General features: G+C 45.3%; 1 long non-coding RNA gene across 1 annotated transcript; it reads right to left on the bottom strand.

Moving 5' to 3' along the window:
* Nucleotides 1-964: 964 nt before the first annotated feature.
* LOC308471516 lies at nt 965-15,025 on the bottom strand. The gene is made up of 3 exons (XR_013982991.1): nt 14,810-15,025; nt 8,730-8,796; nt 965-2,354 (listed from the first exon to the last, which is right to left on the bottom strand). It is a non-coding gene; the product is annotated as an uncharacterized lncRNA (long non-coding RNA).
* Between the last annotated feature and the right edge of the window lie 1,133 nt (nt 15,026-16,158).

Raw genomic sequence — 16,158 nt, 5'->3', positions numbered from 1 at the left:
TGCAGCTGCTGGGTGACCTTGGGCCAGTCATACTTCTTTGAAGTCTCTCAGCCCCACTCACCTCACAGAGTGTTTGTTGTGGGGGAGGAAGGGAAAGGAGATTGTTAGCCGCTTTGAGACTCCTTAAAGGGAGTGAAAGGCGGGATATCAAATCCAAACTCTTCTTCTTCTTCTTCTTCTTTATATTTCTTAAGTTGCTGGTGGTGCCCAAGACCCCAGAATTTGCTGCGCCTGGGCCAAGATAACAAGCTTGGCATTCATTCTGCCTTCCTCAGCCTTGTGACCTGATCACTGGGGGCAGAGGATTTGTACATTCAAACTAGAATGGTTGGTCTCCCATTATATATCTAAATCCTCAGAACAAAGATGGATACACTTTCCCCATAAGCCTAGAGCTGAGCTGGAGACGAGAGATTTCTGCTATGTTAAGAGACTGAGATTCAGGTAGGGCTAAGGCCCCTTTGCATCAGAGATGGGGAACCTGGAGCCCTCCATGTATTGTTGAACCACAGCTCCCATAATCCTTGACTGATGGGGCTGGTATCCAACAACACATTGGAGAGCCACAATTTTCCCGTCCCTACCTTAAAACAGGCTTGACCAACCAAAAGCTTTCCAATGGGTTTTGGACTACATCCACCGTCAGCCAACAGCCATGCTAGCTGCAGCTGATGTACGCTATGGTCCAAAATGGCTGAAGGGCACCGAAGTTCTACAGAGTAATTTGAAAGATATATCAAACCTTCTGCTCCCATTGCCAATCCAAATGACCTGGGACATTTAGCTAATGTCTGTTTCTTTTTGTGTCCCCCTAACCCCTCTGCCTGGATTTCTTTTGTATTTCTGGTTTTATTTTGGATACTTTGATGACTGACAGAGAATGTGTGCCTGTGTGATGTCTGGTTTGTTGCTCACTGAGCTCTCCCCTGTTCCTGTTCACTGTGACAGACTGAGCAAGGGCAAATGAATGAGAACAGAGAATATATTTAAAAACAACAACAAAATACAATAAATGATATTTTTAAATATAAACAAAACACTGCAATGTTTTATTTCTAGCCTGTTGCAGAAGCCTTTTAAGCATGTTTCACTTTGCTCTACTAAAAGTATTGTAGTTACTTCAGGAAACTCACCTGCTAATATTGCAGTCCTAAATCCTGGCACCAGTGTGTCAGTTTGCTACAGTACAGGGATGGGGAACCAGTGACTGTCTAGGCTTGGCTGGACTGCAACTCCCATAATCCCTGACCATTGGCCATGCAGGCTGAGGCTGATGGGAGCTGGAGGGCCACAAATTCCCCATCTCTGCTGTATAATTGTCTATTGTGACATTGCAAGGTATTAGTCAAGGTATAAAGCTAAGGTGCCAGTATAAACCTAAGGTCACTTTTCATTGAAGAAGGTATTGCATCTGTCGTGTAAAGGTTGGAAGCAGAGGAATGTTGGAACCAGCTGGGGAACCATCAAGGGAAGAAGGCTCAGAACCCAGGGAGTGGTGGTGGGATGACAGGGGTCAGAGGAAGTAACAGGGCTTAGCGAGGTGGGAGAGGTTGTGGTGGAGAGAAGTCCAGAATCAGAGGCAGAAGCTGAAGCAGGTGAGTGGGAGGAGGGAGGCCAAGAGGCAGAAATGAATCAAGCTGGTGAAGAGTCACAAGTCTTGCCCCCTCCTGCTGCAACAAGCTCCCCTCCCACATTGTCTCCCAGAACGAGAAGAGGCATGAAAAGGACAGAGGAGACGTTAGCTACGCGAAGGCACAGTCTCTGATTTCTTGGGAAAAGCCCTAAGGAGGCAGGGTCTTTCAGTCTTGGCAACTGATTTTCATGCAGGAAGACCACCGGAAACGAACTGCTCTGCTCATTAGGCCCGACAATCAAGTCTGTGGAGATCATGTTTTTGCTAATAAAGAGTTAACTCCATCTTTGAACGGTGTGATTACAGGCCTGCACGCTCTTGTGACAGCATCCCTACACCTACATATTTAGACCCTCTGCATGTTTAGAAGCTGAGGACAATTGACAACAGTCTCAGTAGGCTCTTTGATGCAAAGAGATCTTATTTCTTTGGCGTTCCAATGGCACAGGGAGATCCAGTGCCTTAGTTAAATGGTGTAGAATTTACACATTTTCAGGGGCACTCATGAGTCATATCAAAGGAAGACATCTTGTTAGCGCAAAGTCTTCTGCCTGTGCAATGTGACTTCCTCTCCCTGTTCTTTTGCCTGAGAGACATTGCTCTAGCATCCAGGGGCTGCTGGAATCCTCATAGGGTGGGATTAGATGACAGACCCTCTGCCTCAGCATTGGTGGACTGGAGACCATGCATTGCTTGATGGTGGATCCTGCACAAGTAGATCCTGCTAACATGAAAAGCCACATCATCATAATAGCACAATTTCTTACAACAATACAACAGGACAACCCCCAAGAGTTTTATTACATCTTTACATTATTATAGTAGGTCTTCAGAGCTAAAGCAGCCTGTCTGGTCATGCCTCCCTAGCTGATCTCCTATAGGAATATACCCCACATACCTTTGTGGGCAAACATCCAGGGCCCACATGCCACTTGATGGGTGTGGGTGGAGCCACAGGCAAAATAGGCGGAGCAATAGATGTGATTCTTGCATTTGTGCAGTAGGCTATGCAGCAAACAGCCATGAAAAACCCAGATACACCCACCCACCCACCCAACCTCCAATCAGACAAGCAAGAGGGATTATCATAGTTCAAGGGTACATTCCAATCAGACAAAAAGCATTCAATGAGGGCATAGAGAAGGCTAGTGTGACTGTGGAATGATCCCAGGAGTGTCCCAGAAGCTAACTAAAGATGACTGGAGAGTCACATTTGACCTCTAGGCCAGGTGCAGGTGGTTCTTCCTGCTTAAGTATAGAACCTTACATATGTCCCTAGTGAAATTCATTCTGTTAGTTTTGCCCCAGTTTTCCATTCTATTAGGGTCATCTTGAACCCCAATTCTACCTTCTGCAGCACTAGCTCCACCTCCCAATTTGGTGTCATCTCCAAATTTGATGAACACCCTCTCAATTCCTTAATCCAAGTTATTTATAAAGACGTTGAACAACAGTGGGTGCAGGACGGTATCCCACAGCAGTGGCGGAGGAAGGGGGGCGGTGGGGGCAGCCCGCCCCAGATGTCCTCCCTGATGGGGGGGTAACATTGGCACGCCTCTCCCCTGGGACGCTCACCACTCACCGCGGGCTGCACCTCCCTGTGACGCTTGCCATGGGTGGCTAGCCCCACCCTTGGGTGCACAGCATGTGCGCCGCTCCGGGTGCCGGAGCAGCTAGTTCCACCTCTGTTCTGCAGCACCCTACTTGTCACTTTTTGCCAGGATGATGAGGAACCATTAATGTCAGTCAACAAGCTACAAATCCACCTAACTAACCCACATTTTACCAGCTTCTTTGCAAGAATATCATTGGGGACTTTGTCAAAAGCCTTTCTGAAATCAAGATACACTATGTCCACAGCATCCCCATGTTCCACCAAGCTTGTAACTCTATCAAAAAAAGAAATGAATTTTGTCTGGTGGGACTTGCTTTTGAGAAACCTATCCTGGGTCTTAGTAATCACAGCATCCTTTTCTAGGTGCTCACAGATTGTTTAATTATTTGTCCTAGGACCTTTACTGGCATTGATGTCAAGCTCCCCAGTTGGTAGTAAACTGGGTCTTCTTCCCCACCCTATTTAAAAATAGGGACATTTGCCTGTCTCCAGTCTGCAGGGACCTCACCTGTTTTCCAATAATTTTCAACGACTGTAGACAGAGGCTCTGAGATTTCTTTAGTACGCTTAGGTGCAGCTCATAAATGCGGGTATCAGGACCACACCTTGCTGCATGCACAGTTTTTACTCCCTGCCTTTTAGCCTTGGCCATGTTCCATTGCTCTCCTTTGAAGGCAAAGGAGTGGGGAGAGACTGAAGTGTGCCAGTTGGCTAATAGTAAAGGAAGAAACTCCCTCAACAGCAATTTCTGGCTTAGAAGGCATCGTGCTCATCATACTTTTTCATATGGTGAATAGAAATCCAGAGACAGAATGCTGGCTTAAAGCCACAAGAGCCCTAGAAGGTTTGGCCAATATTATACTCCACACCAGAGGGGCCATGTTTGTGAGGGTGCTGAAGCATTGATGGTAAGGTGAGTCAGGGAAAAGTACACTGGGTCCAGGAGACCTGGCTTTGAATTCTAGCTAAGACAAAGACCTGAAGCCTACATGTGACCTTGGACCAGCCTCGGTCTTGCAGACTAACTTATTTCATGGGGTTGTAGTAAGGATAAAATGGGATAATCCTATGCAGGCCACTGCCCTGAGCTCCTTGGAGGAAGAGAGGAATCCATGTAATAAACAGATGCCATACTCTACTGGCTTCCAACATTTCACCAGGAAAAGCAAAGGCATTCTTGTGTGCACATAATACAAAGTCTCATTTACCTGGGAGTAAATCCCATTAGACTCAGTTGTGCTGTAAACATCCACACCAAAATAAGAATGATTCCAACTGACAATAGAACTTGACATTGCATCATTTCCCTCCAGCCTTTTCAATAAACATTAATAACAAACAGAGTGGTGCAGATTCTTACTCTTCAGTTGAAGGGCCTCATTAATTTTAATTTTCAAAGAAGTGCTATTAGGATCACAGCTTTAGCCACAATATGAATGTGGCCCCAGGGAAAACTGTGTTGTGTTACATTGGTATAAATTTGGAGTAATTCAGAACAAAATTTGGGATCAAAACATGTAACCCACTCAGCTGCCCCACTTCTAAACATGTTGCTGCAATGTAGCAGAAACTGCAAAAAAAGAAGCTTTGTTCTAATTACAGTATAGGCCCCTATTTTTCTAGATGCCAAGGGCTTCACATGAACACATTGCCTTGCTTGCTGTCACAATAAATTGTAGAGGTCAAGGATGTATCTCTCTCGCTGACTCCAACTTATTTTATCTTTAATGACCATTTCCCATTCCTGCATTTGGGGAGTTCTTCCAAAGCAGGCATGCTCTGGATCAAAGAACACCAATTTTCAGTAGAGACTGAATTCATTTGTACAGCTAAGTTATAAATCCCTGCAAACAGAGGTGTGAATGGCTATGCAAGCAGGCCTTTAATTATACCAGCATGAGATTCCCTGCTACAATATGCCTTTCACTGCGATAAGCCATTCATGTGATGTTTGCACAATGAAGCACACAAATTAGATTAGAGCAGCAGATTTTGCACAAGCAGTATATTGAATAAAGATTATAGGCATGTGGGGAGTGCATACAAAGCACAACTCAGGTTAGTTCATTGGGGGAGGAAGTAGGGGTAGAGGGGAGGCAGAGGTCGTTGGGGGTGGTAGATGCAGCCCGACTGTCACTGTGCAATGTGTCCGAGTGGAGTCAGTAGATTTTCCTGCCAAATGGTAAAGGAGACTCACACCACTTTTCTTCACCTGATCAGAAACCTCTTGTACATGAACCCTAGAGGCTCATAGTGTGAGGTGACTGCTAAATATAACACAGAAATAAATAGTAAAAGAAATTGGCAGGCCCAATACAGATAACCTGTCTACTGCAAAGCAATTACTTGCACTCTGCAGCAAACCACTACTAGGGAATTGCCTCTTTTATCAGGCCTGAGCCACATCTGTCCATGTGCTCATCCACCACTACCACCAAATTCTAAAGTGTCTAAAACTATTAGGGCTCACCCACACTTCTCCTTTTCCCTAGAAAGCACAGGTCTGAGTGGTTTTGCGTTTGCCTTGCTGCTTCCCCTTGGGAAATCCACTCTTTAGTGCTAAATCGGAGCAAACATCAATCCAGAGAAAACCCTATTGACGTTTGCTCCAATTCAGCGGTAAAGAGCAGGTTTTCCCAGAGGAAAGTGGCAGGGCAGGCGGAGCGCTTTAAAAAGTAATGATTCCCTGCCCTTAGGTTCACACTCTAAAATCAGCAAAAACCAGTGCCAGCAGAATGAGGCCATCTCAGCATCAGCATCAGCTGCATGTGGCCTGCCCTGCAGCCTAGTCAGCTGCCTTCAGGTGCGCAAGAGGATGCTGCTGTCCTGTCTCCAGTACTGAAGAAAGACCAGTTGGCTCCTGAACACACAACTGGGGGTGGGACACACGCCATCTTATCCTTTGTCTCAGGCAGCAAAGTGTATTGAGCCATTCCCGAACAATGCAATAAACTAAGAGGATTAAGAGACTAGGCGGGAGGGATGAGGAAACATGAGCTTATAGAAGACAATGCAGTGCAGAATACACAGGTGTTTTGTTTTTTGTTGAAATGTTTAAAAGAAGAAAGAGAGGAGGAAAGATGATAGATACCCTACCAAGTTCATATGCGCATTGTCAAGGCTGGAGTCAGATGCAGGTCAGAAATCCTTACTGTGCAGTTCAGCCACCAACACACCAAGAAATCAAAGGGTTAACTTATCCTTATTTTGGTCTCATCTAGATTACATGCCACTCACATCCATACTTCCCTCTGGGACATTCAACACTCAGCTGACTAGTTACCACTTGCCATCAAAAGAAAGGATTGGCTTTTTTTATAAGTGGCTTAGAGGTTTCATTGCAATGGATTCATCACACCCACTTGCACAGTTCGGGATTAATTTCTGGGTTCATCTGACCTGCTGGGTAAGGAATGCCATGTGGTGTATATGTTACTGGTGGAAAACTTGCTAGAGAGTATCATGTGTTGGTTGACACTGACAGGGTAACCCTATGCATATTCTCTCAGAAGCAAGTCCCAACTAGTTTGAGAGGGTGAAGTGGACATAGAATTGGGCTGTGAAAGCCATTTCCCAATCCCCCACAGTTCTTGTGGAGGAGGAGCGCATAACTACATAGGAAGAGGCTGTTGGATCAGGCCAACAGCCCATTTAGTCCAGCATCTTGTTCTCACAGTGGCCAACCTGTGTGAAGACAGATGTGTTATTTTTTAAATGGTGATTATAAAATTGAAAAAAAAAGATCAAAGGATTATTCAACACAACTTTCTAAAATGTACACTGCTGGCTACAAATAACTTGGAGGAAATACGAAGTGTTAAGCCAAAACAAAACAGTCAATGATGACTTGACTGACAGGAGTGCTCTGGACTTCACTATTTTGGTCTTATTGTTCCTCAATCACTTGCTCTGGCCCAGATGGGCAAGCAAACAACGACTGTGGTGAGGTGGAGGAAGGGAAGCAGCTGCAACTGCTGGCTTGCTTATTGGTTCTGGCAAGCGAGAAGGTGGCACAGCTGTGATGAGGCCAAGGAGCAGGAACATCTGCCAGCAATGGCAGTGGGAAGGTAGGCTCCCTGCAGGAGGAAGGGCCTATGGAGAATGTCTTGCCCAAGGGCCCCTCAAGACCTGGAGCTGGCACTGGCTTTTTTCCAACAGCAATTAAATTCCTCGCAGAGCTCCTTATTGCTGCATTCAGTTTAACCCGTTTTTCCAGACCACCTTGCAATTCTTGCTGCTTGCCTTAATTAAACTGAGATCCTCGCGGCAAAGACTCTAATAGCAACAGAAAGTACTATTAAGTCATTCCTTGACTTAAGGAGATTATGCGGTTTCACCCAGGAGGCTTTCGTATTTGGTCCATTAATTTGTCACGGCTTCAGGCTTAGACCGAAGGTAATGTCTGCAGACGGTATGTTCCCCAACACCCGTCTCCATCTGACACGGAGGTCCTCCTGACTCTGAAGCTTCTGGGCCATCGCAATAAGTTCAAGATCACCCCCGTTCCCACCTGCTGCGGCAGATGTCGAAATATATCGACAGTTATTTCAGCTGAGCACTGTTGCCAGAAAGCAAGCTATCCATTTTTTGCTCCGAAATACAAAATGTCTGTTAGCTTTCAGTACAAAATGGAAGGAAAGCGGTCTTTAAGGAAGAGACCTGTTGTGGCTGGGTAGCCTGCATCTGGTGTGGTGGGTGGGCCTCAGTCATAGTCCCACAAATTTACAGCGAAGATGGGAACAAGTTCAGCTGTGACCTGAAGCTTTAGTTAGTTCATTGTTCCAGAAACAGTGGCAATACCATGGTGGGGCAGCTGCGGACAGCCCACCAACACTTGAACAAGCCCCTTGCCTGGTACCAAATTTACCAAATGGCTGCAGTGGTTTGGTAATTCATTATAAAACAACCTTTTGATATTACCACTATGTCCCAGAATGATGCTGCACCAGGGTGTTAGGGGAGGGGGCATGAAAAGAGTGGGTTGCTTGCAGGCACCTACTGCAGATCATAGTGATGCAGTGCTTCTGCAGACACTTACTGCAGATGTGGGTGTTTCAGGAGTTGGGACCTGCAGGATTTCTCTTGGGGGTTGAAATTGCACCTGGAGCTGGCTTTGAATTGGACTATCAATTAAAACTTGAAGTTCTCCCTTCAGTTTTAAATGCACTGCACCCACAGTTATTTTGCACAACTAAAGAAGAACCAAACTACATGGCTACTCTGTCAAATGTGAACTATGACAGTAGCTCCTCAGTCATTAAAGGACTTTACTATACAAATGATAACCAATGAAAAATAAGCAAGTAAGGGGGAGAGAGGGAGAGAAATGCTCAGTCTCCCACATTTGGTTCTTGTGTCAGAATTTTTCACCTCATTGTAGTTTTATTTGGTAATAATTTCTAAAGCATTTACACAGAGGTGGGATGGGGGGAATAGGAGTGGCTGGCATGGTGGTACAGAGCTGCCCTACAAACCACTTACCTGAAAGGTGAAGAGGTGCAGCGGGCAGGTGGAAAGATCAAGGCTGGGCATGGATACCTTCTTCAGCCTGAAGGCAACATTTAACACTATCAGCAATATTTATACTGATCTTCTTATGCCGCTTATGGCTTTTCATTCTTATCTAACAACAGCCCAGTTCTCAAGGAGCCCTGTGGGTGCAAACCTGATTGCACTGAATTTCGTGCTCCTCCAGGTGGCTGTTTTCATCCCAATTTGCTTGCTCAAAACAGGGAGTTTATATGACAACAAGCATTCATCCTAATTTGCTTGCAGGATATTCCCAGTGCTGTTTTTCCAGAGAAAGAGGTGCTGGATCTTACCATGAATGTCTCCCTCGTTCTCTAATGATGGCAATGGCACCCACTTGAGAGGTGCAGGTTCCGGCTGAAAAAAAGGCGTTGCATCTTCCCATTAATTGTTTGTTCGCTGCATTTTCAATGCATTTCCCCATCACTTTCCTAACTGCAAAACTTGTGTTTCTTTTTCCAAAAGCAGATTTCCTGTGCTAGGGCAACAAAGCACTTTAATCCGTTTTGAATGCACCAACTTCAGTTTCCCAATATGTGCTTGAATCCCTTCTGCCAAATATAGACAGTCTGGAGGCATCCTCAGTCATCTGAGGATAGTTTGCACAACAATCCTTCTAGCAGTCATGAGAGAACCTGCTGCTATTGAACTCCTTTGTTAATCTTGGAAACTTTTGCAATCTAGAGAAACTTCAAGACACCTCAAATCAGCATAAGTCTATAATCTGTCTATCTATATTTTGTTTCATTGTTCCATGGTTGCTCGTTGTCCTGATTGGTAGGTCATGATTGTGACACACTATTTACAAAGTTTCAGCCTTCTTTAGCCCCTTTGTGCAAGCACATCTGGAGAACACAATGCCAAATGCCACGTCACACATTAAATTTTCAGCGCGCACACACACAAAGTAAAATGGGAGTGCTGAAAACACATGGATCATATGGAATCTCTTATTACTGCTGTGATAGCTCAGCAGTCGATAGGGCATGAGACTCTTAATCTCAGGGTTGTGGGTTCGAGCCCCACATTGGGCAAAAGATTCCTGCATTGTAGGAGGCTGGACTAGATGATCCTCATGGTCCCTTCCAACTCTACAGTGTTGGACTGGCTGCAGGTTCCTGGGTTTCCTCCCATGCAAGGTGTGAAGGGGATTTGAATTCATTTCTCAAAAGAAAGAGGGAAAGCAAGCAAGCAAGCAAGCAAGCAAGCAAGCAAGCAAGAAAGAAAGAAAGAAAGGCTAAGAAGTGAGTGGTAGCACAAGCACATTCATAAACAACCTCCGAGATTATTTTTTAGACCTTGATTTTAACACCAGCCATGAAATCCGTTGTCACTTGGGAGCTTAGCTGTGCCAGGTCAGTAATGCCCACACTATTTTGTACTACCTGTTCCCACTGCAATTTGTCCATTAGTGCACAAGCCGTTCTCTCCTTTTTTTAACTGTGTGAGTAACTTCTTGTTAAATAAGCCACCTGCCCCCCCCTCCTACGCTATCTGCTGCAGTCATTCATAGGCACTATGTACTCAATAACTCGCAGAAGTTGTAGCCATTCCAGCTTGCTGGTATCTACAATGGTGCTCTAGCTACTCATTAGTGTAGCTCGGAAGAAAACTGGGCCAGAGACTGTAGGCCTAAGACAGACTTACGCAACAGCCTTTGGCTTCCTGAGAAAAGGATGAGGTCTGCTTGCCAACCAGAAAGTTCATGTAAAACATGAGGAGGAGGAGGAGGAGGAGGAGGAGGAGGAGGAGACAATGTGACTATTAAGTATTTTACAGGCTGTTGCAATCAGACCTGGAATCTTATTCAGAAAAGAGCAATCAAAATGATCAAGGGGATGGAGCGTCTCCCCTATGAGGAAAACTATGACATTTGGGGCTTATTAGTTTAAGAAACGGCGAGTAAGAGGGAACATGACAGACATTTATAAAATTATTCATGACATGAAGGAAGTGGAGAGAGAGAGAGAGAGAATTATTGGATATCCAATGAAGCTGAATATTGGAAAATTTAAAAGAAAAGCACTTCTTCACACAGTGTATAGCTAAACCAAGCATCCCCAACCTGCGGCCCTCCAGATGTTTTGGCCTACAACTCCCATGATCCCTAGCTAACAGGACCAGTGGTCAGGGATGATGGGAATTGTAGCCCAAAACATCTGGAGGGCCGAAGGTTGGGGGTGCCTGAGCTAAACCATAGAATTTGTTCCCACAGGATGCGGTGATGGCCACCAAAAGAGGATGACATACTGTTACACAGGTGGTACGCCAGCCCCTCAACTTCTGCTGAGTGGTAGCAAGAGTCCTTGGGGTTCCAGGTCCTCACCCTTGGGTCGTGTTGAGAATCAAGACACAGTGGAGGCTGTCGTAGCTTTAAGAAACAGAATCACAGAATGGTAGAACGGCAGGGCCCAATCCCCTGCAATGCAGCCATCTCAATATGCAGTCTCCCATCCAATTTGAAACCATACTAGAACCTGCTTAGCTCTTCAGATGTGCTAACAGTTTTATTGCTGCACCGCTATTTATTCACATATTTACACCTGAAGTTAGACGGCTGGAGTTCAGCTCTTACAGAATGGTTATCTCAAGAGGGCCTTGTTCATGGGCGTAGCCAGGACTTTTGTTAGGGGGAGCAGGCCTTTTGTTGGGGGGGGAACAGAACTTCAGTTTGCCATGTATTTTTATTGATTTTTTATTGATTGGGGGGGGCAGCTGCCCCTCCCTACCCACCTGGCTACACCCATGGGCTTATTTCCCACAGCAGTGCAGTCAAAGGCATTTCTTCAAGCCAGCCTTCTGCCAGCCTGTCAAGATCATTCTGGCCTTTGTTCCCCTTCTTCTTCCCAAGCAACTTCTCCTCATCCATCAATTATCCCAAGCCTTTTTTAAAAGAGGCACATTTTCCCTCTGAGCACAGCCTGCCCTCACTCCCTTTAACAACCCTTGTCTGCCCAGGCCTACGATGATGATCATCAACACCTTTTGTCATGTTAAGGCTTGGAAAGGAAGCTTAGCTTGTACTTTTCCACTGGCATGGAATCTCCCCTTCAATACTCCAAATATTAACTAGATTCTGACATTCATTAAATTCTTGGGTTTAGGAGGTCTTCCCTGCAAACCTGTAACAATACATTCGTGGAAGAGAATGCTAACTATGGCTACTAGCCACGATGTCCATGCTCTGCCTCTTGTGTTCGGGTCCTGCTTATCATAGAACTGTAGAATTGGAAGGGACCCCAAGGGTCATCTAGTCCAACCCCCTGCAATGCAGGAATCTCAGCTAAAGCTTGCTGGTTTCCCATGGGCATCTGGTTAGCCACTGTGTGAACACAATGCAGGACTAGATGGATCCGGCAGTGCTATTTTTTCTAGAAAAAGAGGTGCCGGAACTCGCCATGAACGCCTCCCCTGTTCTCTTATAATGGCAATGGCACCCACCTGAGAGTGTCGGTGAGTTCTGGCTGAAGAAAAAAAAGCCGTGGCTGTTCCTATTTTCTTATGATTCTAATCTCCTCTGGCACATAAATAAATAAATGAGCAGAGTGATATTTAACAACACCGAGAGATGAAACAAATCCGTGGTGTTATATAAAGGCAGCAGGAAGATCGACGTTATGCTGTTGTGTAACTAGCTTTTCCAAGAATACTATCTTAGTCAGACGTCAGTTAAGTGGAGGCAGGGTGGAATAGGACTTGCCTTTGTAATATTATGAAAAGGGAGTGGCTCATTAATAATAGAGCTGGCTTTCCATGAGAAGCCCATTAGCTACCAAAAGCAATTCATCTGCGCAAGCATTTTGAGCACTGCAAAATAGTGACAGCTATGGCTGGAGGAATTCCCACAGCACTTCTCCACATTTGGTTATGGATTTCTAAACTGCTGTCTCTTGCAGTTTTCCCTTTGAGTGATGTGGGGCTGGCTTTACAAGCCCAAGCAAGTGGGGACCCTATTAGATTTTAGAACTACAGCAGCTCAGTTGCCACTGGAAGGAAAGGAATAGACTTCCTAACAGGATGAATAAATAGGGGGCGGGCAGGCTCAGAAACAGATTTGTCTAGAGCTCGAGGACATGCTTGTTGATTTTTGTTAAGCAATTTCTAACAGGAAACTCACCAAGCAAAGGCAGGAAATTGTTTTGTTCCACTGTAGTGGGGATTCCCCAATGGAACTTTTTTTTTAAAAAATGTTTTTATTATGTTTTCTGCAAAATTTTACAGACAAACCACACAAGAGAAACACTAACAACTTTATGAAAAAATAAAGGCAGGAACAAAAAGCGAGTGCCTGCTATTTATATCCTGCTCTACAAGGGAAAGTTAGTTTGGAAAGCACCAACAAAATACATAATAAAATTAACAACAACAACAATAATAAAAGTTCAAGCTGGAGACCAACACTGTTATAGAATTGTACCTAATCCAAACTGAGCTTTTTAATTTAGGTGGAAGGATTTAACCACCTGACTGCAACACATGAACGATCAGTTGGTACCCTGTACTGTCAAGGGTTTGTTTTGATTTTACTCATCTCAATAGTCTGTTACATTATGTTAATTTATCTGCCATGGTCAAAAAACATACTTTCCTCAAATGGAACTTAAGAGAATATATGACGGGTGTTTGGGGAGTTTCCAGAAAATTGGGACTGTGCCAGAGTCCTGAAACCCCACTGTGTTGTTTTCCTGGGAACAGAAAGTTGGATAGGACCATGGAGGTTATCTTTTCCAACCTACTGCTCAGTGCAGGAGATAATAATAATAATAAAAATAAATTTTTATTTCTATCCCGCCCTCCCCAGCCGAAGCCGGGCTCAGGGCGGCTAACAACAATAAAATAAGACAAAAATTTAAAATCATTTCATTAAAAAATTACTTCAAATCAAATTGATGGCAACCATTGGGTAGAGTTCTGTGAAGATTGCCAAAGGAGGGAGTCAGGCTGTGCCCTGGCCAAAGGCTTGGCGGAACAGCTCTGTCTTGCAGGCCCTGCTGAAAGATGTCAAGTCCTAATCCAAATTGAGGTTTTAAATTTAGTTGGAAGGATTTAACCACCTTACTGCAACACATGAACGATCATGGCAGCGCGTTCCACCAGATCGGAGCCACAGCCGAAAAAGCCCTGGCTCTGGTTGAGGCCAGCCTAACCTGTCTGTGGCCTGGGACCTCCAAGATGTTTTTGTTTGCAGATCGTAAGTTCCTCTGTGGGACATACCAGGAGAGGCGGTCCCGTAGGTACGAGGGTCCTAGGCGGTATAGGGCTTTAAAGGTTAAAACCAGCACCTTAAACCTGATCCTGTACTCCACTGGGAGCCAGTGCAACTGGTATAGCACCGGGTGAATGTGATCTCGCAGCGAGGACCCCGTAAGGAGTCTCGCTGCAGCATTCTGCACCCGCTGGAGTTTCTGGGTCAGTCTCAAGGGCAGCCCCACGTAGAGCGAGTTACAATAATCCAGTCTGGAGGTGACCGTCGCGTGGATCACAGTGGCTAGATCAGGGCAAGAGAGGTAAGGAGCCAACTGCTTAGCTTGGTGGAGATGAAAAAATGCCGCCTTTGTTATAGCTGCAATCTGCGCCTCCATGGAGAGGGAGGTGTCGAAGATTACACCCAAACTCTTAACAGACGGTGCTGGCACTAATTGCACCCCCGCAAGAGATGGGAGTTGCCCCCCCCAATCCCATATCGTCCCGACCCAGCCAAAGGACCTCTGTCTTTGGAGGATTTAACTTCAACCGGCTCCCACGCAACCATCCAGCCACAGCTTCCAAACATCTGATCAGTGTGTCTGGGGCCGAGTCAGGATGGCCATGCATCAACAGATAGAGTTGGGTGTCATCAGCATACTGATGGCAGCCCAACCCAAAACTCCGGATAAGCTGGGCGAGGGGGGGGGGGGCATAAAGATCCAGAGCTAGAATATACCAAAAAATGAATAGTTACTCAGTCTCTGCCTAAAGACCTCCAATGGCAGAGACAACTTCCTCAGCTTCCCCCTGAATTGCTGGTATGTTGAGCTGGACTCCTTGCATACCTTACACAGCAGTCTTCTGAATGTTCAGTCATGTAGCTACCACACCATCTGTGCTCTCCTATTGGATAACTAGCAGCTTTGCTGGGCGTCACTTGATGAGGAAAATGGACATCAGGGCAGGGTTCAAGCCCTCCTCTAACACCCACTTAGCACAGTGCATCCCAATCATATTTAGGCCCACCATTTATGATTTGTTCATGGATCTTCCAGTGTCTCTTTTCGTGGCTTCCACAGTGCGAAGACCTGTGGAATTCCCGCCCCCCCCCTTATGTCACAACCTCTGTGACATAGCCAAAGAGCCACAGGACAACAGCCCTTCACCTCTTGCCCTTCAGTTTGTGCCGCAAATAAAAATAAAGCAAATCATTTGCTTTTTTTTTTTAATATATTTTATTAAGGATTTTCTTGTTTTACAGAAGTGTAGTGCCTCGTATTTTTTTTTTCATGTAACATTTTTACAAATCTGTTTCATTTGTTGAGGCATTAGGGGGAGAAGAAAAAAGAAAGAAAAAAGAAAGGGGGGGTGGAGAGAGGGAAGATGGATAGGGGTGGGGTCGGGTGGCGGTGTTTCTATTATGTTTAATGTATGTAGAGTTTGGTGTCAGTGTTGCTTGTGTTGTTCACTTGTGTTCCTTTGGTGGTGAGAGAGGTTGGGGTTGGCCTAGGGTGTGATTGTTTGCTTGTGATTGGCTGTGGTGATCTTTGTTTTCGTGTGTGAGTGAGGTGGGTGGGTGTTTTGGATCAGGTTAGCCATATTGATTTGTATGCTGTTGGTGGATTATTGTCATTGTCCTGTTGGGCTGTGTATGTGATAAAGGGGAGCCATACCGGGGTGGAGGCATCTTCTTCTGTTTGTCCCCGTGTCAGTTTCAGTTTATTAGTTAATTTTTCTAGTAGGGCTGTTTCCCATACTATTTGGTACCATTGGTCCATGCTTACTCCTGACAGGTCTCTCCAGTGTCTGGTTATGGTGTTTCTGGCTGCTGAGAGCAGGTGGGTTATGAGTTCTTTGTGGTGTAAATGGGCATTGTTGTCTTGGAAGATGTTTAGTAGGGCCAATTCTGGGGTGATGTCTATTACTTGCTTAGTTATTTTACATATTTCTTGTATGGCTGTTGTCCAGAATAGTTGGATTTTGGGACACTCCCACCACATGTGGAGGTATGTGCCTGTGGAGGTGCACCCTCTCCAGCATTTTGGTGAGGTTCCTGGGTGTATTAGCGCTAGTTTCCTTGGTGTTAGGTACCACCTGTAGGTGAGTTTCAGTGTGAGTTCTTTTCTTTTCGTTGATATGGATTTAAAGGGGGGTTTAGACCACATTCTGGTCCATTGAGTGGGGTTAATCTCAT

This window comes from Podarcis pityusensis (assembly GCF_964106645.2).
Source record: "Podarcis pityusensis genome assembly, chromosome: 2".
Lineage (NCBI taxonomy): Eukaryota > Metazoa > Chordata > Lepidosauria > Squamata > Lacertidae > Podarcis > Podarcis pityusensis.
The sequence above is the reverse complement of the archived record's forward strand: the minus strand, read 5'-3'. Positions and strand labels throughout refer to the sequence as shown.